Consider the following 24,121-nt stretch of genomic DNA (forward strand, 5'->3'; position numbering starts at 1 on the left):
ATCCTTGACTTCGGCGATGTAATTTACAAAATAGCCTCCAACACTCTACTCAACAAACTGGATGCAGTCTATCACAGTGCCATCCGTTTTGTCACCAAAGCCCCATATACTACCCACCACTGCGACCTGTACACTCTCGTTGGCTGGCCTCCGCTTCATACTCGTCGCCAAACCCACTGGCTCCAGGTCATCTACAAGTCTCTGCTAGGTAAAGCCCCGCCTTATCTCAGCTCACTGGTCACCATAGCAGCACCCATCCGTAGCACGCACTCCAGCAGGTATATCTCACTGGTCACCCCCAAAGCCAATTCTTCCTTTGGCCGCCTCTCCTTCCAGTTCTCTGCTGCCAATGACTGGAACAAACTGCAAAAATCACTAAAGCTGGAGACTCTTGCCTCCCTCACTAGCTTTAAGCAACAGTTAGAGCAGCTCACAGATCACTGCACCTGTACATAGCGCTTCTTTAAATAGCCCATCCACTCTACCTTATCCCCATACTGTATTTATATTGCTAATTTGCACCCCAGTATCTCTACTTGTACATTCATCTTCTGCACATTCTACCATCTACTAGTATTTAATTGCTATATTATAATTACTTCACCACCATGGCCTATTTATTGCCTTACCTCTCTTACCCTACCTCATTTGCACATGCTGTATATAGATTTTTCTACAGTATTATTGATTGTATGTTTGTTTATTCCATGTGTAACTCTGTGTTGTTTTATGTGTCGAACTGCTTTGCTTTATCTTGGCCAGGTCGCAATTGCAAATGAGAACTTGTTCTCAACTTGCCTACCTGGTTAAATAAAGGTGAAATAAAGAAAAATTAAAAAGGACACACTTGAGTATCTTTGATGAAAGGTGGCTATCGAGGAGGGAGGACACTCTTCCCTTTGCCTACTTAACGAATTTACACAGTCCTCGACAACCCAACCACTTATCGGTGTCCGGGCCCAGAAGAGAGAGGACCTTATGATTCTTGAGGATCCTTAGGATTCTTATTATACCTCAGTGGAGAGGACAGTCTTTTCCCCAAACGAGAAACCCCCCTATAGCATACGGTGTCCCTGGGCAGACTTCCCTCACGACCTTCAACCCCAGGGAAATCTGGATTTTCTGTAGCCCTGAAGACAGCCCTGGCTAGAGGATCTTAGAAAGTTTTTCAAAAGTTGTCAAATTTGAAATAGCACCATATCCAGAGGTTGTTGCAAAGGAAGGAAAATGAAGATGGTGATAAACATTTATGAGAATGTGACATTACAGTACGGAAAAAGTACCTGCCTATCCTGTCAAAATACTGCTTTCTACTTTTCATTATGTGTATGCAAAACATTAGCCCTTGATCATGATGATCAGTTCCATTACAGTACACATAAGAGTCAATTGACGAAGGTGTCTTCTGTAAGAGGGAGTTTTGTTAAGATTCCCGACGCTCGATCTGAACATTACATGCATCACTTGCGTTACATTTTTGGAAACATAAGGACCTTATCTTTCATATTAGCGAGAAATAATTTTCAAAAAACAAAATGGTTAAATTGATACACACCTTGATAGGGTTAGTGTTCCTACACGGCCATATCTCAATGTTACAGCGCTTGTTTCCTGAAAACAGAAGGAAGATAAGAGGCCTGTGCTAATTACCTATCTAGCATGCTCCGAAAACCAGTGTGTAAGTGTAACTCAGGAAGTGTAGGGGAAATGTAGTTTTGCTGGATGGAGGCACCCATAGCTGAATGGAAACTGCTAAAGACAGTTCACATAATTGTCAATTTAATGAAATGTAGCCAATTTACTCATTACTACATTTAGCTAACATTAGATAGTTAATCCAGAGATTATTGTCCTTGTGGGGACACACCCCACTCAGAGAGAGATGTTTTTTTTTACAAAAGGATAGATTTGGAGTTAGATACTCTTAGATTTTTCGGCAGGTACCCAGCATGGCCTTCACTCCAGATAAAAACTCCAAACCAACAACCCAATTTTGACCAAAATTAACCGGAGAGATTACTGCTTCCAAAGTTGTATTTTTCCAAGCTATACGGAGGGTGCTCCAGCAAACAAACAGCAGAGACCTGAGGATATCATCCAACCTGGAACTGAGTGAGTAGTGTTTGGTCTGACGCTGTTTTTGAAAGCCAATAATAAAAATTAAAGTACATTACAATGATATATTTTATTTTATGGGGACTGAATGCTGAGTCTAGGCTCCCAGGCATGCAAGGACAGACCAGATTCAAATTCAATTAGCACTAAGGGGTGAAGTAAAAGGTGTCGAGGCCTTTGGGCCAAACAAGTGGCAGGAGTCTTGAAAGCATCCTCTGAAGCCCCCTGCTGCTGTTCAAAGACCATTCACTGGAATTTTCTAGAAGGAGTCTTCCTCCAGAAATAAAAGCCTCTCCCATGTGGGTGTGACACCTTCTCCCGTTGCCTGCTGCTTGGATTCCACCTGGCGATCTGTTCACAGTCTGCCCTGGTCTGTCGCCCCCTGTCTGGTACAGGTACACCCACCACACTCACGCCTCTCTACCGAGTTTTCTACTCACCTCGAGCACTCATGCACTGTTGAGGCGATTGACTCTGAACTTACAATGGCCCCAAGTCATTATATATGTTTGTTTTTCTTGTGCATTTTGCTATTATGTCTCATGACTCCTGCATACTTTGTTGACTACAAACTTTGGGACAGACTATATTTGTTTGTTCCCACACTTGGGACTCTGACTCTCTATTGGTTACACAGACTTTTGGCCTCCCATCCTATTCTAACCACTTCTCGCCGACTTTGTATTCATGTTACGTGATGAAATTGCTGTACAATATGATCATTTTGCCATCTGATGCACATTCAGATGTCGTAAATCAGCACTGCAGAGCTCTCCCTGTCAGATGCCATGCCTTGATTCTATTACTGTTGATGATACCTGGAAATATGCATGTACACCCTGGCCCATCTACTGTTGCTAGCCCTAATTCTGACTTGTGTTCGGAAATCTGCCCCACTGATTTCTGCTCTCGTAAAAGCCTGGGTTTTCTGCACATTAACACAAGAAGCTTATTACCTAAAATGTATCAATTGAAAGTGTGGGTTCACAGCTCCAATCCAGATGTGTTGGTCATTACTGAGATGTGGTTAAGGAAGAGTGTTTTGAATACCGATGTTAACCTTTCATGTTATAACCTTTTTCGGCAAGACAGATCTTCCAAAGGTGGGGGAGTGGCAATTTTACCAAGGATCACCTTCAGTGCTCGGTTGTCTCCACCAAGTCTGGCGTTTTCTGTAATGACCTTTGTGATCACTGTTTTACAGCCTGTGTTCGTATTGGCTGCTCAGTGCAACGACCTGTCCTGATTTGTTGTAGATGCTTGCTAAAAAACTTTAATGAGCAAGCCTTCCTTCATGAACTGGCCTCTGTAAAATGGTATAGAATCAGCTTGATCCCCTCTGTCCAAGATGCTTGGACCTTCTTTAAAAAAAATGTTCTGTGGTATTGTTAACAAACACACCCCCAAAAAGAAAATGAGAATTAAACACAGGTTCAGCCCCTGGTTCCACCGTGATCTTGCAGAGTTACTCCACCACAAGAATCGCATTTGGCGAAAGGCTCGGCACACGCATACTCATGCTGACTGGGTATCGTTCAGGCAAATGAGAAATAAGTGCACTCAGGCTACACGGAAGGCCAAAGTTAGTTACTTTAAGGAGCAGTTCTCTCTGTGGGTCTAACCCCAAGAAGTTTTGGAAAATGGTTAAAGACCTGGAGAATAAACTCTCCTCCTCGCAGCTGCCCATGTCCCTTAATGTTGATGTAGTTGTTACTGACAAGAAGCAAATGACTGAGCTCTTTAATAACCACTTCATTAAGTTAGGATTCCTATTTTGACTCAGCCATCCCTCCTTGCCCGTCCAACATTTCCTCATCTCCTACCCCTTCTAATGCGACTATCCCGGATGCTTCTCCCTCTTTTTCCCCTGCCCCGCTACAAAGTTTCTCCCTCCTGCAGGCAGTCCCTGAGTTTGAGGTGCTAAAGGAGCTCCTTAAACTTGACCCCAAAAAAACATCTGGGTCAGATGGTTTAGACTCTTTCTTCTTTAAGGTTGCTGCCCCTATCATCGCCAAGCCTATCTCCAACCTTTTTAACCCGTCTCTCCTATCTGGGGAGGTTTCCATTGCTTTGAAGGCAACCACGTTTCGTCCTTTATTTAAAGGGGAGATCAAGCTGATCCTAACTGTTATAGTCCTATTTCTATTGTGCCCTGTTTATCAAAAATGTTGGAAAAACTTGTCAATAATCAACTGACTGGCTTTCTTGATGTCAATAGTATTCTCTCTGATATGCAATCTGGTTTCCACTCAGGTTATGGATGTGTCACTGCAACCTAAAGGTCCTCAATGATGTCACAATTGCCCTTGATACTAAGCAATATTGTGCTGCTATTTTTATTGACTTGGCCAAAGCTTTTGATGTGGTAGACCCTTCCATTCTTGTGGGCCGGCTAAGGAGTATTGGTGTCTCTGGGCTGGTTTGCTAACAACCTCTCTGTATAAAGTTTGAAAATCTGCTGTCTCAGCCACTGCCTGTCACCAAGGGAGTACCCCAAGGCACGATCCTAGGCCCCACGCTCTTCTCAATTTACATCAACAACATAACTCATGCAGTAGGAAGCTCTTACATCCATTTATATGCAGATGGTACAGTCTTATACTCAGCTGGTCCCTCCCCGGATTTTGTGTTAAATGCTCTACAACAAAGCTTTCTTAGTGTCCAACAAGCTTTCTCCAAAACAAAGGTCATGTGGTTTGGTAAGAAGAATGCCCCTCCTCCCACAGGTGTTATTACTACCTCTGAGGGTTTAGAGCTTGAGGTAGTCACCTCATACAAGTACTTGGGAGTATTTTTTATTTCACCTTTATTTAACCAGGTAGGCTAGTTGAGAACAAGTTCTCATTTGCAACTGCGACCTGGCCAAGATAAAGCAAAGCAGTGTGACACAGACAACAACACAGAGTTACACATGGAGTAAACAATAAACAAGCTAATAACACAATAAACAAATCAATGACACAGTAGAAAAAACAAAGTCTATATACAGTGTGTGCAAAAGGCATGAGGAGGTAGGCAATAAATAGGCCATAGGAGCGAATAGTTACAATTTAGCAAATTAACACTGGAGTGATAAATGAGCAGACAATGATGTACAAGTAGAGATACTGGTGTGCAAAAGAGCAGAAAAGTAAATAAAATAAAAATTGTATGGGGATGAGGTAGATAGATTGGGTGGGCTATTTACAGATGGACTATGTAAAGCTGCAGTGATCGGTTAGCTGCTCAGCTAGTTGATGTTTAAAGTTGGTGAGGGAAATAAAAGTCTCCAACTTCAGCGATTTTTGCAATTCGTTCCAGTCACTGGCAGCAGAGAACTGGAAGGAAAGGCGGCCAAATGAGGTGTTGGCTTTGGGGATGATCAGTGAGATATACCTGCTGGAACGTGTGCTCTGGGTGGGTGTTGTTATCGTGACCAGTGAACTGAGATAAGGCGGAGCTTTATCTAGCATAGACTTATAGATGACCTGGAGCCAGTGGGTCTGGCGACGAATATGTAGCGAGGGCCAGCTGACTAGAGCATACAGGTCGCAGTGGTGGGTGGTATAAGGTGATTTGGTAACAAAACGGATGGCACTGTGATAGACTGTATCCAGTTTGCTGAGTATGGCTAGATGATGCACGTCGTTCTGTAAGCACATATCAAAGCTGCAAAAGTTAAATCTCGACTTGATTTCCTCTATCGTAATCACCCCTCTTTCACTCCAGCTGCCAAAGTAACCCTGACCCTGATTCAGATGACCATCCGACCCATGCTAGATTACGCAGACATAATTTATAGATCGGCAGGTAAGGGTGCTTTCGAGCGGCTAAGAGATTCTTTACCATTCAGCCATCAGATTTGCCACCAATGCTCCTTATAGGACACAACACTGCTGGGGCGGCAGGGTAGCCTAGTGGTTAGAGCGTTGGACTAATAACCGGAAGGTTGCAAGTTCAAACGCCCGAGCTGACAAGGTACAAATCTGTCGTTCTGCCCCTGAACAGGCAGTTAACCCACTGTTCCTTGGCCGTCATTGAAAATAAGAATTTGTTCTTAACTGACTTGCCTAGTTAAATAAAGGTAAAATAAAAAACTCTATACTCCTCTATAAACTGGTAATCTCAGTATACCCGTCTAAAGACCCACTGGTTGATGCTTATTTATACAACCCTCTTCGGCCTCACCCCCCTCTATCTGAGATATCTACTGCAGCCCTCATCCTCCACATACAACACCCATTCTGCCAGTCATATTCTGTTGAAGGACCCCAAAGCACACACATCCCTGGGTCGCTCCTCTTTTCAGTTTGCTGCAGCTAGAGACTGGAACAAGCTGCAACAAACACTCAAACTGGACAGTTTTTTCTCAATCTCTTCATTCAGACTCAATCATGGACACTCTTACTGACAGTTGTGGCTGCTTTGTGTGATGTATTGTTGTCTCTACCTTCTTGCCCTTTGTGCTGTTGTCTGTGCCCAATTATGTTTGTACCATGTTCTGTTGCTACCATGTTGTTGTTGTGTTACTACCATGCTGTGTTGTCATGTGTTGCTGCCTTGCTATGTTGTTGTCTTAGGTCTCTCTTTATATAGTGTTGTGTTGTCTCGTTGTGGTGTGTGTTTTGTCTTATATTTATATAGTTTTTGTTAAATCCCAGGCCAGTCTCCGCAGGAGGCCTTTTGCCAGTCTGTCATTGTAAATAAGAATTTGTTCTTAACTGACTTGCCTAGTTAAATAAATATAAATACATTCTTACTTGTGCCTCGATTCGGCAGTCTCATCCAGATCAACATGGCATTTGTTGATCTTTATGATAGCTACATTAGCATTTCATTTTTGGGGAGTAAATACAAGCGAATATATTGATAAAAGTCACCTTGTCCTACACGGCTATCAAAACGTGACGCCAGGGTACGCCTACACGAAACCCTGCTCTTATTTTACTTGTTTCTAAAATACATTGGGAAAAATGAATGGTGGAAAAACGATAGATAGGAACCATTTCCCTGTTTGACTCCTCGGTTTTATGGGTATTGCGACTCATACTGTGGTACTCTAGAAGTTTAAAGAGGGGTTCGCCCCCGTCTCAGTCAGAGAGCAACTTTTTCAACAACAAAAAAAGTGTACAATAATTGACTTCTCACAGCTAGTAGGTAAGTGATTGGACAGGACTCGGGGTGCGTTTGTGAATTGCCTCAAGTATGTCAGAGTGAGTTCTCGGTCGTTAGTAAAGTCAAAGCTTTGTCAGATTATGTTCCTAAATTCAGAGCGTTTTGCTATGAAAGCGTTTAGAGCGCCGCTGGAAGCTCTGGCCGACGATTTGGGTTGATATGAGCCTTCCGACCTCACATCAGCAGTCAAGATAACTGGTTAAAGTTGGCTAACGACTTACAGACATTAATGAGAGAACACCTCACTCTGACCATTTTACTCGCCCTAGCAAAGCTAGTTACCAGACTGTTTTCTTGAGCGTTTGTGATTAACTAAACTGCTGGTAGCAATTTTAATAACGTTTTTTTGTTTTTGCCAACGTTTACTGACACCGGTCATATCATATTCAACGGGTGTTGCGCGTCGTAAATTCATCAGTTAGGTCAATGCTTTGGCAGACACGACAGTGCTCTGAAATAGAAGTAGATAGTGAATGTACGGACGCACCCGCCGATGTCACTCATTGGCTCCACTCTGCCTTCCACCGATCTGTCAGACCGTTGCAGACGCGCTGCCTCCCCCTCGCCAAGCTCTCATGTTGCCGATTCTGACTGGAAATAGAAAAATATACACACCGCTGAACAATAACTCAAAAGTTATCGCAGCCGGTAAGGACAATTTTAATGGTTTATGATATGTAACATGATATTTTGTTATGAACATAATTTGCGCAGCTAAGTAAGCTTGCTAACTAAACGGCGTCCAATGGCGAGGAAGGCAATGTGTTGACGAAGCTTTGGCCTAACTGAAAGTAGCTAGCTAGCTAACCAGTCGCATAAAAACAAGGGACTATTCCTGACGTGTCGTGCTGACAGAACTAGCAAACTAGCTAGTCGTCCTTTAAAAAAAATATATACCAAAAACTGGTTACTAACATTTGTAACTGAGTCGGTTGGTTAGGTCTTTTTTTTTTTACAGAAGTGTATTGTTAGCGAGTATATGCTAACGTTACCATGTGAGGCCTGCCATTACTTGCTAGCCACCAATTAGCTTCGTTCGTAGCTAGTGTCAATGCACAAAGTCCGAGCTACAAGTTAGTTAGCGAGTTACGTGTAATAATATAACGTTATGCTCTATTAGTAAGACAGTCGAGGTAGTTATGTGACCTGGTCGAGTTGATAACCGGTAACTGACGTCAGTTCATATGGAACAAGTTATTGCTGTTTGAAAGTAACCTTAACTACGTAAGTTACCGGTGATGTTGGATTTTGTAATGCGATGAAAGGTAACTTTCATGTTTGGAGAGCTTGCAGTGCTAGCCGAACTAAACCTATCTGGCTACAATATCCATGTGCAGTAGTTAGTTACCTCGTTGTCACTACAGTAAGGTGACAATGACGTTTATCGTCTGTGGTGTTCCTCCAACTTTGGAAATAGAATGGAGATATTTAGGCCTACTTCTGGCTGACTCGCATGTTGAAACGTCTCCCGTAAATAGCTACTGGTGGGCATTCGGAGTTGTGTACCAGCCTAGCACTAAACACCCGTTTCAAAACAATCAAGCATAGTATTTTTTTGTATCACTATTGCATTGTAGGTGATTCACCAATGTAGGGTACTTGATAATTCTACAATGGGAAAATAAATATGACCTAATCATACCTTGGCAGGAGAGGAGTTCATAATCACAGGCATCGATAATCATTGACATCTTCCTAGTTTGATATTTGCATGGACATATGCCTGCAAACTTGTGATTTTATAGGATTGTTTACCAAATTTATGATCCATCGCTGAGTAATTTAAGTACTTTTGCAATTGTAGGATTTCCCCTCTTGGAACAGGATACATTACATTTCCAATGTCCACACATTAACATTAGTTGGACTATCTGCTCAATGGTTTGTTCTATATTTAGGCCAAATCTATGGTATTTGTCTTTTTACATTTATTTTAGATGCCTTATAAGGCTACCATGAACAGAAGTTGCTCATAGATTGACAGCAAGACAGGTTATTTCCTGGGTCACAGGTCTACACACAAATTTGTATGTAGTCTACCTTCTACCCAGTTTTCATCTTTTATTAAAAGATTGTGGTGGAAATTCACATGGTGAAGGAAGAGGTGAGGTGTAATGGCCAAGAAAATGGTTTCTCTATTGTGCCTCACTGACTGATATCCCACAAGATAGATAACAGTACATCCTCCAAAGCAATAAATAGTTCATCACCTGGGGGAAGATCTTCCTCTCCTCCCAGCCCTGCAACTACTGCACATTTCAAAACCACATTATTGGCTAGTTTTCTTTAGGGTTGCCCAGCGGCACCTCAATGTTAAGACACCTGTCTGCCTTTGAGTGGTTCATAATAGCTACATGTGGGGTTTGTCAGGGTAGCTCCACTGACTGTCAAACTGCTGAAGGGCAATTCCACTGTAACAGTGAATGACAAAAACACATTTACTTGAACTGTGCCTATGCAAAGTTTGGTAACCGAATTACGGCACCAAAAGCACAAAACTTAATTATTTTACCAAACTTTCCATCTGCCCTAGGGATGTGACAAATTTAAACGTATCAACATTTAAACAGCCTTTTTATCGTTTAAACTTCTTTTTTTTTAAAGACATGAATTCAATGTGGTTCTGCATATGACCGCTAGGGGGCAATGCAGTTCAATCTGCCCCAGTCCTGGCACCTACATACTGGTCCCACTAGGTACCACAGCAACAATGTCATAAACCCTGCCTATTTCTCTTATGTGATTTTAAACCAAACCTTGTCTTTAATCCTAACCTTAACCACAATGCTAACCTTATGCCTAACCTTAAATTAATGAATACACAGCCACTTTTGACTTTGACTGTGGTAACTGCACTTACCTTACTGCTATCCCCCACTCAGCAACGATGGTATTGGTGCTGTTTTATGTTCTGTTGTGTGCCTCCATGTTCTCAGTACGTACTTCATGTCCCACTTCTCATCGATGTGATGGCTCATTGCAATGATTTGTGACAAACGTGTTCATAGACGTCCAACAATCTGTTCAAGCTACGTATGGTGTTTGAGAGCTCGGGCTTTGCACTTGCCAAGCAATCATTGCACAATTGCTTCATCGGGGCTGTCATGTTTTTTTTTTGGACATGGCATCTTGTAGTCTTCTGGTTTTAGATATTCTATTGACGCCGACATCCTCTACCATTGACAATTGCAGTATATCAACTGCAATCATTTTTGTAATCAGCGCTGTGACTCTCACTCTGTCCCTTATTGCACTGTTGCCACTAGCTCTTTTACACCTCGCAAAGTTAGCATTTAATCACCTTCTCATTTGACTTATTAAAGTATTGTCATACAGGACTTTGCTGCTCTCACTCGGGCCATTTTTCAACCTGTTAATGACGATGATGTGCGTAGTGCTTTATATCTGTGGTAAATAATTAGAAAAATGCGTATCTCTTCGTAACGTTACAGCATTGTTGCATTAGGTATGTGAACTCAGTGTGGTTGGCAAAATGTTTTGTGGTTTGTGAACGCCAAAGGATTTCAGACCCCTCAAAAGAGCCCCCAAACCAAACGAGAGGGTCTGAGTTTGGTTCGCTTGAATTACATGGTCCGGTTGCCTTTTTAGGGCAATGTGAACACAAAGCTCCCAGGTTCGCTTGTCACAGACTATTGCAACACTGTTTCCCCTACCATAAACCCTCTCACTTTGTGTGTCACAATAAAGAGAATATGGTGTGCCGGTTTGCAGAAAAAACATGGTCTGTTTTTGGTTAGGGCTATTGATTAGCGATTTTCAAGGATACACAGACATTTCAAAACGTGTTTTTAGTTCAAATTAATTGTTTGCAATATGTGCTCTATAAGGCTAATAGATTCATCAGCTGTTTATTTGATTGTAAAGTTTGATAGGGCTGGGTGATATGGACAATATCATAACACTATTTTTGGTAATAGTCATTGGTCTGTTTGTGGTAGTTTTTCTTCACAGTGCAGTTATCGCAAATCTATCTTTTTGGTTTGGGATCGTTAATGTTTAGGGATTTATTTCTATGTTTAAATGTTCACACCCAAATCTGCACTGTTCTTGAAGTAAATGTGTTTTGTAATAATGTCTGTGGAAATTGTTAAAAGTAGTCCTTGTGAATAGTTATGTGGCTTGTTTAACTTTGCAATCATTGGTTTTTGTTTTACATACATTTGAAAGTGAACAAACTGACTGTCACTGTTATACTGTTGAATTGCCCTGAACTGGTTCTGCCTGTGTCTGAGGGTTAGGACATACACTAATGCATCAGGACACCCATTTACTTAAGGACATTAAGCCAATTTGCAAGATACTCCGCTGAGACAAGGCGTTCACACAAGTGCTATCGTTGGTCGGTCCTATGGTTGCAACTGAAGTGACTTCCCAGCACTGAGCAGCCACTGCTGTGTGCCATGAGGTCCAGACTTTGCCTTGCCTTAGCTCCTAGAGAGACACGATTATCTGTCAGGGTAAAAAAAAACAAAAAAAAACGCTGAATAAAGAACCACCCGTCTAGTATCATGCCTCGGTCTCATCTTTCGTTTCTCTCTCCAGATAGGCTACGTCCCCGACTGTAATGTTCTCAAGTCCAGGTTTGTCAGACTGTCTAATCGCATTACAGCTAATCTCAGCCTCAGTATTGTTTGGCAATGGTCTCCCCCCCCCCCCCGATCTGTATCTCTGGAAGATATTAATGGAGCTGATGTGATGCATGGGTTGCTCGCTTCCCAAATGGCTCCCTATTAAGTGCATTAGATTTGACAAGACCCCTATGGTGCCTGGTCAAAAGTAGTGCACTACATAGGGAATAGAGTGCCATAGGGAATAGTGCCATATATATGGGCTCCCGGGGAAGGAGAAACAGAAACAAATGTCAGTCTTCATTAGGCCCAGGAAGCTCTCACCTGAGTAACTGCTGGGCTTTGCACGGCTCGCGTTTGCAAACACAGCAATAATGTATCGTTGCCCCACTTAAAATACACACACACACACACACACACACGATGTTTAGTAGGGCTGCAACAATACCAGTGTATATACCATATTTTTTTTCATGGCAAAAATGAAATTGCGAAGCAGACAACTCTTAGGTCCTTTTAAAAACCTGCTGTATGTAAAATACTTTGTTATAGCTTGGAAAATAAATACATGTGACTCTGGATGAAAGCATGTTTTTTTCTGACATTAGAGCTGTTTTCGTATAGAAGTTAAATCCGTTTTGTTTCCTAGCCATGGTACCGGGGCGACACTGCTATCGCCCCGGTCCTAATGTTTACCATACTGTATCGTGATTTTTTTTTTTGATACAGCCTGCATTTTTATTGACCACATTGTGAATGACTAATCTAGCTACATGTTTTCATACTTCATGTAGCTAGCTAGCTAACATATTCATGCTTCACCTATTCCTCTCTGATAAGATACTGTTGGACAAACATGCTTATCGAGGCCTATACCAGCACCGGTACCAGGCAGTATTAGCTAACTTGCTACATTTTGCACTTTTAGTGCTTTTAGCAAGCTAGCTAGCTAACTAACGATTTAGCATTAGTGGCTAACACAAATTATTTTAGCAACACCTTGCTAAGAAAAGACAAACGAGCAAACAGTCTTTTGCAGACAGTGAGATACTTTGTGTAATTATAGAATGCTTGTGGAAAACAGCATGCCGCTAACATTGTCGCACCCATCTGACTATGTGGAGTTGACGGCAAGAAAGTGCTCTGGACTCCATGGTCGAGCAACTGCTCTGTCCTTGAGTGAGGGGCAGAGCTTGGTGTGGTTAGCAGCATGCAGGAGAGGGAGAGAGATGACTCGACACAAATGAGTAACCTATAAAAACTGACATATGCGCCGGAGTTGCGTTTCACATTTAACAAATCAAACATTGAAGTACCACTATAGAAGGTAAAGTTAAAAACCCAAACTGGTGTGTGCATCAATACTGGTATTGTAAATTACGGTATACCGCCCAGCCCTAGGATTTGAATATTGTGAGAAGATGCCACAACAGGGTATAAAATCAATTCTACGTCTTAAAGGAGCAGTAGCCTGCATTAGTAGTGCAACTTTCGATTACAGCATTATTTAATCTGCAGTTTTTTTTTTTTTTTTGTTACTACTGACATCTAAATATTAATGGTATCTTCTGATTACAATGCATTTATTTAAAATATGACAATCTATTAGCTTCCAAAATGAAAGTAGCTATATCTAGCTGTCTTACAACAAATTCTGATGGAATGGCTTGTCCTGCACTTTGTTAAAAACCAAGAGTACTTTGATTGAATGTTAGAAATGTTTTGTTGGTTCCTTTCTAAACATAGCAATGTGAATGCAAAGAAGACTCAGACCACAATTGCCAGTGTAACAGTATAGCTTCCGTCCCTCTCCTCGCCCCTACCTGGGCTCGAACCAGGAACACATCGACAACAGTCACCCTTGAAGCAGCCTAACCCATGCAGAGAAAGGGGAATAACTACTCCAAGTCTCAGAGCGAGTGACGTTTGAAACGCTATTAGCGCGCACCCCACTAACTAGCTAGCTATTTCACATCGGTTACACCAGCCTAATCTCAGGAGTTGATGGGCTTGAAATCATAAACAGCGCAATGCTTGAAGCATTGCGAAGAGCTGCTGGCAAAATGCACGAAAGTGCAGTTTGAATGAATGCGTACGAGCCTGCTGCTGCCTACCGTCGCTCAGTCAGACTCCTCTATCAAATTATAGACTTAATTATAACATAACACACAGAAATACGAGCCTTAGGTCATTATTATGGTCGAATCCAGAAACTATCATCTGGAAAACAAAACGTTTATTTCAGTGAAATATGGAACCGTTCCGTATTTTATCTAACGGGTGGCATCCATCAGTCTAAATATTCCTGTTACATTGCACAACCTTCAATGTTATGTCATAATTATGTAAAATTCTGTCAAATTAGTTTACAACGAGCCAGGCGGCCCAAACTGTTGCATATGCCCTGACTCTGCATGCAATGAACGCAAGAGAAGTGACACAATTTCGCCTGGTTAATATTGCCTGCTAACCTGGATTTATTTTAGCCAAATATACAGGTTTAAAAAATATATACTTGTGTATTTATTTTAAGAAAGGCATTGATGTTTATGGTTAGGTACACATTGGAGCAAGGACAGTCCTTTTTCGCGAATACGCACTGCATCGATTATATGCAACGCAGGACACGAGATGATAAACTAGTAATATCATCAACCATGTGTAGTTAACTAGTGATTGTGATTTATTTGTTTTTTATAAGATAAGTTTAATGCTAGCTAGCAACTTACCTTGGCTTACTGCATTCGTGTAACAGGCAGGCTCCTTGTGGAGTGCAATGAGAAGCAGGTGGTTAGAGCGTTGGACTAGTTAACCGTAAGGTTGGAAGATTGAATCCCTGAGCTGACAAGGTAAAAATCTGTCGTTCTGCCCCTGAACAAGGCGGTTAACCCACTGTTCCTAGGCCGTCATTGAAAATAAGAATGTGTTCTTAACTAACTTGCCTAGTTAAATAAAGGTGTAAAAAAATACAGGTTATAACTCGGCCCTAATTAATCGGCCTTTCTGATTAATCGGTCGACCTCTACCCTAAACCTGTTTTGAAATGCGTGAATAAGTGGTATTACTGGAACAGCGAGGCCAACAGGTTTTGTGGGGATGAATGGATAAAAAAAATATATATATTTTATTTTATATATATATATATAATTCTGAGACACATGCGGTATGCTGCTAGTCAATAGTTATGTGCTTGGTGGCTGCCCTTTGGTCCATTTGATGCTGTCTGTCAGTCACAAGGGTGCTGCTGGTCAATTTGAATTCATCGCGATGAGAATGGTGACAGGGGTCTAGGTTCTAGAAATATGACCACTCCTTTGTGAAGACTGTAGGACAGGGAGGAGGGATGAATAGGGGGCTTTCTAACCTTTGAGCTCTAGCCTATCATCATTGTGTGACTGACTGGCTAATGGATTCATATTTGGTCATTTGTGGTCATTCATTAATCATCCAAAGGGAGTAGTTTATTAATTTGTGTCCCTTCTCGTCATTGATATGGTTTATGAAAAGGTACGGCCAAGTTCTGGTGTGCCAGGGCAGAGAAATGGTGGAACCAACTTCCCCCTTAAAGCTAGGACAGCAGAGTCCCTGCCCATCTTCCAAAAACATCTGAACCCCCCCACTTAACCAGCACTGGCACTTGACCCCCACCCGATCCCCCTCTTCTAGCTCTCACTCTACTGATGGCTACATTATTACTTTCTATGCCTGTGATATGTGGTTGTCCCGCCTAGCTATCTTAAAACAAATCTGCTAATTGTAAGTTGCTCTGGATAAGAGCTTCTGCTAAATGACTGAAATATAAATGTAAATTTGTTTGGCATTGCTTCTCTTCCTAGTTGTTCGATCCTAGGGGAACTGGTACATTGCAGAGAGCTGAGGGATATCTTTTCGATAAATCGCCTTTCAACATTCACATTTTAAGACTGTTTTGGAACAAATCTGATTGACGGAAAACATGCAATGAATGACGTGTGCAACAAGAAAAGATTTAAAAAAGTATTAATTCCATAACAAATATGAATGGGGCAAATAAAATCTGTGAAAGAAATGTGCTCTGAAAATTGTCTGAAACATGAGAATCTTTCAGGCTCCATGTGATCTCTCAGGGCTTGACATGAACTTTTTTTTGTCCAAAAGCTCAAGAAAAAAAAAATGCACATCCAGTATCTCTCCTGGAGGATAGTTGGCCACTCTGCAACATTACAATTACAACTAAATACTTCTGATGTCTTTGTAAAATAATTCCCCCTTTCAATGAACCAGGGATCAATTGGCTAAGGTGGACGAGGTAGGTAACTATGATGTTTGTCTAAGGTAAAAATCGGAAGTGTTCAGAGGAAATCTTGACCGCATAGGAGTTACTTGTTAATTAGGCTGTTCTAATAATATCTTTTTTTGACTTTGTCAGTATTACATTGCCAATTTTGAATAGAGGAAAATCCTTGAAGGCAACATTGGTTTCATCAACTGCGCTGCACCATGGGTAGCCCGGTCACTGCTGGCTCCAACAGAGCCTGGACTCGAACCAGGATCTCTAGTGACAGAGCCTTAGACCACTGCCACTCGGGAGGCCCATTGCTGACAATTTTTTGTTGTTGATCTCTACTCTGTCACTCTCGCTTGCTCCTCTCTCTTCCTCTATTTTTGCTGTGGAATTGTGAACGGCAGAATCCTGATTCCTCAACACCTTGTTTAAAAGTTAAAGCCACATATCCCTGTTTTACCTTCACGCTTTTCATGTGGCTTCCATCAGAACTTTGTTGTCCCAATGTGAAATACCTGACACAAGATTTGTTGGAGTTTTTCCTTTTGAGGCAGGCAGACAGCAGTTTTATCTATTCTCCTATACAGTGACCCAACTGCTGGCTTTAAAACCATTACACCCTCACCCCCATCAGTCTTTTACGTCGTATGAATGCGCTCTGAATCCTGAGTCATCCATCATCAGAAAAGGGGTCACGGAGCCAATTAAATTTACACAATATTAAGGAATAACCCAGGATGGCTGGCTGGGGGTTTATATCATTCTCCACAGAATGAGTGCATCTCTTGGACAGTGTTAGGTATTTCTATTACGTTTAGTTCCCTGAAAGCGAGTACAAACGATAACATAAAAGAACTGAGTGTTCAGGGTTGCCGTCTGGTCTGTCCTTCGCCTGGGCTTCAATGATACCTTTCTCTCCAATGTTCCCTCCCTCCCTGCAGTCTGCCATCCAGGTGGGGGGTCCACCAGCACCAGGCTCTGTCAAATCAAGGTAGAGGTCGACCATTAGGATGAGGGTTGACCTAATTAGAATATATGCCTGGCGAAACCCTGCTCTTTCCCAGGCCCCCCACAGATATTTTCTGCGGCAGCCCCTATTCCTGCATATTTTTCACACCAATAGAGAGGGGGAGAGGGGTGGCGGGGCAGACAGAGCGGCAATTGTGCAGAACACTCACCCTGTCATCTGTGCTCCTGTGCAGCGCAGAGCCACTGTTGCAGGTAGGGGTTCACAGCTGACGAGCTCCCCTCTAATTGCTACCGATCTCTCCCATGTGCTTCTAATTAGTTTCTTCTCCCCGAGCAATTTTTCTCGTAGAGAATTGCAGATTGCCGATAGAGGGAGAGCGAGGGAAACGCTGTCTCTCTGGTCCCTATAGGGGTTTAATATCGCTCTACAAACACTGTTGCCCTTTCCCTGTAGTGGATACTAAGCTGCTCTGCATATACCTGTGCAATAGAAAAGGTCAATCACTTGGGGGGGGGGGGGGTTGCACGGAGAATCTCGCCTTAAACAACTGAAGAGGAGGCTGATGATACTCTGCTCCACATGGTGGGGCGTGTGTGGGAAGATGCCAGTCTGGGTGTGTGCTGCATCGTACGCCTGCCTGCCGCTCTGGGAATCAATAAATGTGAGCAGTGACCTGTCACTTCCAGCATTACTATGCCGTGTTTGTTTATGAAGTCTGGGCTGGGGAAACTGTCTGGAGTCGCATATTCATTTTGTTTCTCCGGCTTGGGGGAAGAAAAAACACCAACTATGTAATGTTATCGGTTGCTAAGAAACACGGTGTCCTGTAAACTATAAAAAGCCCGGGGGGGGGGGAAACAGTGATCTTCAGATCAATAGATATAGTGTACCGGGGGTCGTCATTTGAGGTTCACGGTGGTTTGCCATCGGAAACCACCACAGATATATGTTCTGCAAACACATAATTTTAATTGCATTAAAACAATCTACAACTTTGCTGTTGCCGTTGTTGATTGGGTTGAAAATTGCCATGGACCTCATAATTCGACATTATCATGATACTTGGGTGCAAATACGATATTGTGTTGCGACTCTATACTGAACAAAATATGAACTCAACATGTTAATAGGAAGTCCCATGTTTCATTAGCTGAAATATAAGATCCCAGAAATGTTCCATATACACAAAAAAAAACGTATTTCTCTCATTTTGTGCACACATTTGTTGACATCCCTGTTAGTGAGCGTTTCTCTGCCAAGATAATCCTTCCACCTGACAGGTGTGACATATCAAGAAGCTGATTAAACGGCATGATCATTACACAGGTGTATCTTGTGCGGGGGACAATGAAAGGCCACTCTAAAATGTGCAGTTTTGTCATACAACACAATGCCACAGATGTCTCAAGCTTTGAGGGAGATTGCAATTGACATGCTGACTGCAGGAATGTCCACCAGAGCTGTTGCCAGAATTTAATGTTAATTTCTCTATCATAAGCTGCCTCCAGTGGCGTTTTTAAAGAATTTGGCAGTACTTCCAACCGGCCTCACAACTGCTGACCATGTGTAACCAAGCCAGCCCAGGACCTCCACATCTGGCTTCTTCACCTGCGGGATCATCTGAGACCAGCCACCCGGACAGCTGATTAAACTGTGGGTTTGCACCAAAAAAATAATTTCTGCTGTCAGAAACTGTCTCAGGGAAGCTCATCTGCGTGCTCGTCGTCCTCACCAGGGTCTTGACCTGATGGCAGTTCAGCGTCGTAACCGACATCAGTTGGCATATGCTCAACTTCAATGACCACTGGCACGCTGGAGAAGTGTGCTCTTCACTGTTTCAACTGTACCGTGCAGATGGCGTGTATGGCATCGTATCGGCAAGCGGTTTGCTGATGTCATTGTTGCAAACCAAGTGCTCCATAGTGGCAGTGAGGTTATAGCATAAGCTATGAACAACGAACACAATTGCATGTTATTGATGGCAATTTGAATGCACAGAGATACTGTGATGAGATCCCGAGGCCCGTTGTTGTGCCATTCATCCGCTGCCATCACCTCATGTTTCAGCATTATGAATGGCCCCATGTCTCAAGGATCTGTACACAATTCCTGGAAGCTAAAAATGTCCCAGTTCTTTCATGGCTTGCATATTCACCAGCCATGTCACATTTGAGCATGTTTGGGTTGATCTGCATCGACAGTGTAGGACTACGGGTTCCAGGTTCCTAGGTGTTCCATGGATAGGGACCACATGCCACAATCAACAGCCTTATCAACTCGATGTGTCGAGATGCAAGAAGCAAATGGTGGTCACGAGATACTGACATGTTTCCTATCCTTTAAAAAAAATATATTTTTGTCCAACAGTTTCCCAGTTGTGAAATCCATAGATTAGGGCCTAAGACATTTAATTCAATTGATTGATTTCCTTATAAGGAACTGTAAAACCTTTGAAATTGTTGCATTTTATATTGTTCAGTGTATGTATTGTGGTTCGATATTGCGATTTGATATAATTTTGAAAAATGTATTGTTCACCGTATGTCTGCTGCAGAGGGACATATGATAAAGCCATGAGAGAATGAGTTTGAGGTAAAAACATGTTGGCTCACCATTTTAAAGCGTTTTAAAAAAAGATTGAGAACTAGCTATAGGGGGATAAATATCTAAGTTCTGGCGCAGGTACAGCCGACTAACGCTAGCTAAAGTCAACCCCCCCCCCCCCCCCACTTGTCCTTCCATCTCAGTGACATATGCCGAACCCAGAGTCTGCAGCCCCGTTTCCTGCCTCTGCTCTAATGAGGATGGAACACGTTCCCCAACACAGAGGGAAAGGAGAGAACGAGGGGGAGAGAAAGAGAAGGCTCTCCCTACACCCCAAGGGACCTCATTAGGACTTTTTTTTTGCCTTCCTAGAATGTGCATGAATCAGTATGTCCTTGGGGAAAAATGTAAATAAATGCATTTGTCACCTCTCTCTCTCTCTCATTTTTCCTCCCTCTTTCCTGAGAGCAAATTGCAATTCGAGTCTTAATTAGTAATCGCTGCCATTACGCTTTTTTTATTATGCAAATGAATTGGTCGAGCGCTTTGGAAGTGTTGTCTCACAAGCCCTGTGCCAGGTGTTTCCAAGCTGAATGCCGGGGACTTTGTTTTTGCATGTGAAAGAACAAAAAAGACAACAGCAGAGTGAAATCGTAGGACAAGCTATAATTATTTGACAGATTTTTCTCTTTTCCCAGCTATAGTGCTGGAATGACATGAGTGACGGTGCCACTTTGATATCCTTTGTTACTGCTTTGTGTGTGTGTGTGTGGTGGGGGGGGGAGTACAGAATGTGGTGGTTTTGTGGGGGTTTGGAGAATGTGGTGGCTGTTGAGTGTGAATTGGGACTGACTGCCACTTATTCAGGATCTCACTTTCTTTTTTTTTCTGGGAAACTGTATTTGCCAAATGTGAATTGATACTCAGAAATCCAGAGTGTGTGCCTGACAACCGTGGCGCTGAAAAGCCTGCCTGTGTTTTTAGTCGATAAGTTGTCCCTTCAGAGTCTGTGGTCAAGGCTTCTTTTTATAGGAAGATTAGGGCACCCTGTCTGTCCCCTTCTGCAGTTCCTGGCCACCTTTTCATAAACACCTAAACCTCCACATCTGAGAGAGGTTTGAGGCAAACAAAACTGATCCATGCATGAGAGCACCAGCTCTCTGGATGACTGATCTCACACACGTCAGCTATGGAGAGCGAGACCTTTTTTAAATAGGTTAACATTCACATGGTCAGATGGATAACCAGGACCTGTACTCAGACCGTGCGCTGACTAGGGGTGTGAATGTTAACATTTAAAAGAAAATTGAATCATTAACATTAAGAAAAAATCCCAACCTGATATTTTTGTCTCCACAAAATAAAATCTGTGCAATTATCACAACTACCACTAACAGGTCCCGATCATCATAAAGGGATTACATTTTTATTTTTTACAAATAGGCCTACCTAACGCAACAATGCTCTAATGTTAGTAGGAGGTGGATATTAATCATTCATATTATTTGCCACGGATATAAAGCGCTCCGCAAGTCATTGTCGTTAAGTTGGGGAAAAAACATTGGTTACAGAAAGTATTGCAGTTGATATTCAGCCATTGTCAATGGCCTACTTGAGTTGAGGTAATTTGCAAAATGAAGTTTAGCAAGCGCCATTTTGAGCCATGACTCACACTGCTGAAACGGATGCGTCTTTCTCGTCAATATCGCTGTTTATTGCCATTTCAACAGGGTGTTATTCCCTTTACAACTGGAGTTGAGACCAACAGTAAGCTGTTGTAACCTCATTTTAAATGGCACACTGTAGCAGTTAGAAAAAAGACGACTTCTTTATTGTTCTATAACTGCAGCTTGTAATAGGAACACATTTCCCTACTTTAATCAACCAGTCCATTTTTGAATTCGTTATAAAGTTTTTGTGATTTAGTTATGTTTTATAGGCAATCATGTCTTTAGGCCTAATTGGGAGTTTTTTTGTGTGTGTGTGGGGAGCGGTGAGCTTGGGTGCGCAGCGTGTGTGTGTGGTGTGCGGTTGCATCAATTGAGTGAGCCACAACAAAGGGAAAAGAGAATGTAGGGAGAACTGTGATCATTTGGCTAGGTACATTTTTGTTGTGAGTCGCTAATGCACATAACAATTGAAAGAAACATGAGTCAACGTGAATTAGCGGTTGTCTTCTGGACATAATATCACCTGCTTCAAGTGGATTTCAGGTGCCGCCTGCTATATGACTGAGGTGGAACTTCATTGCCCCCTAGTGGCCATAGCATGCAAAAGGATTTGATGTGGAATTTTCTAACATTTTTTATCATTTTAACAGAAAACCGATTAAAAAAAACGGTAGTTTAAACATTAAGAGAATTTGTCACATCACTAGCTCTGACCATGGCAAGTGTCTACACTGATATTTTCAACCTCTCCCTTACCCCGTTTTTTTGTAATACCTTCATGTTTCAAGCATACCACCATAGACCCTGTGCCCAAGAACGCCAAGGTAACCTGTCGAAATGACTATTGCCCCATGGCACTCACATCTGTAGCCATTGTAATGCTTTGATTTTTTTTTTTTTTTTTGAAAGGCTGGTCATGGCTCACATCAACTTCATCCCATCCCAAACACCGTGGACCCACTCCAATTTGCATACCCCCCCAACAGATCCACAGATGACGCAATCTCTATTGCACTCCACTCTGCCCTTTCCCACCTGGACAAGAGAAGCACCTATGTGAGAATGCTGTTCATTTATTATAGCTCAGTGTTCAACACCGTAGTGTCGTCCAAGCTCATCACTAAGCTAAGGACCCTGGGACTAAACAGCTCACTCTACAAATGGATGCTGGACTCCCTAATGGACTGTCCCCTGGTGGTGAGGTTAAGCAACAACACATCCACCACGCTAACCCTCAACTTGAGGGCCCCTCAGGGGTGCGTGCTTAGTCCCCTCTTGTACTCCCTGTTCACCCACGACTGCATGGCTGCCACAACTCCCAACACTAAGTTCACTGATGATACGACAGCGGTTGGCCTTATCACTGACGACGATGAGAACACCTATAGGCAGGAGGTCAGTGACCTGGCAGTGTGGTGCCAGGACAACAACCTTTTCCTCAATGTCCGCAAGACAAAGGAGCTGATCGTGGACTACAGGAAACGGAGGGCCCCAATCCTCATCGACGGGGCTGTAGTGGAGCGTGTTGAGAGCATAAAGTTCCTCGTTGTCCACATCAGTAAGGAATTAGAATGGTCCACACTAGGTTTGTTTGGTAAACTATACGGGAGTGTTTGGAAATGGCAACTGGATGGTCGTCTGAATTTTTTTTCCAATTTGTAGCTATTTTCTAAGTAAATGCCTGCAGTTAACTTGTGCAGTATGTAAGGAGATAAAATGGATCACGTTCTTCATTTAACCTGTCACATTATCTTGCATGATGAAGCTGAGCCAGTCGAGTGTTTGTTTGTAAATGGCACAACGGATGAAAGCGTGAGCAGGTGAGTCCAGCGGTGTATTGACAGGGGTCGTGTTTTATATATGTATATATAGATTTTTTTGCCTCAATAGAGTGATCAAGGACACGCAACTATGGTTTTCCTTCACAGAAAATTGCAACGCCACACAAGTAAACCAGCTTACAATGAAAAGGCACAGGATTTTTTATTTTTTTTGCAAAAACGATGCATGGCCATCATAGTTGTTTATTATAGAAAGAATGTAGCTGGCTACGTCCTTATGTTTTGCTTAAAGTTCATCTTGAATTTTACAGGAGAAAATAGGCTTACCACACAAAGAAAACATAACAGGAGAAAAAGCTACACCAGTCAGAGCTTTGTCTGCTGATAAATACCAATTTGTGAATTCTCATCCTAGTGGAGAAGTGCATCTGAAGCACAAAATTAATCTGCTGCAGAAATTACAGTAAGAAGCTTTTTAGCTCTGCATTTAGAAAACACAGCAAGATGTATATATTTTCCTGAAAAAGAATTCTGCATCAATGCAACCCCTAAGTTTAACTTGCTTGTTATTTAAGTAACTTACTGAATAAGGTGACAGGGCATCATATTGTGTAAACTTTCTGCCGTGTTTGAGAAGTCAAAGCCCTTTGGTTGAGTTATTTGTGCAGCTGCCACGATCTTTTGATTTCCTTGCCTCTTTTTCTCCTCTGCGTTTTCATTCTGAGCAGAGCAGGCAGGCCCGTTGCCTTTGTGACTCCAGACAGACCGTGTACACAGACCGTTGACACAGACAAGTATGCGTCAACTTTGTTCATTTTCGTTTGAGCTCGTTAGCATATTTAGATAGAAGCCTCCATGGACATTTGCTATTACATGTGCAAATTTGGTTAGCATTCTGCAATAGTCCTTTTGTTTTTTTTTGCGCCCTCTTGTGTACTAAGCCGGTAATACCATAAATCCTGGAACGAGAGAACTGTATGACTATGAAGATTTGGAACCCTGGTCCATACACCCCAACACAGTCTTGAAGAAAG

General features: G+C 42.4%; 1 pseudogene; it reads left to right on the forward strand.

The window, feature by feature from the left end:
* Positions 1-7,759: 7,759 nt before the first annotated feature.
* Positions 7,760-24,121, forward strand: part of LOC135546867 (R3H domain-containing protein 1-like) — a 58,615-nt pseudogene continuing 42,253 nt past the window's right edge.

The sequence above is a fragment of the Oncorhynchus masou genome, chromosome 10 (assembly GCF_036934945.1).
Source record: "Oncorhynchus masou masou isolate Uvic2021 chromosome 10, UVic_Omas_1.1, whole genome shotgun sequence".
In the NCBI taxonomy this organism is placed as follows: Eukaryota; Metazoa; Chordata; class Actinopteri; order Salmoniformes; family Salmonidae; genus Oncorhynchus; species Oncorhynchus masou.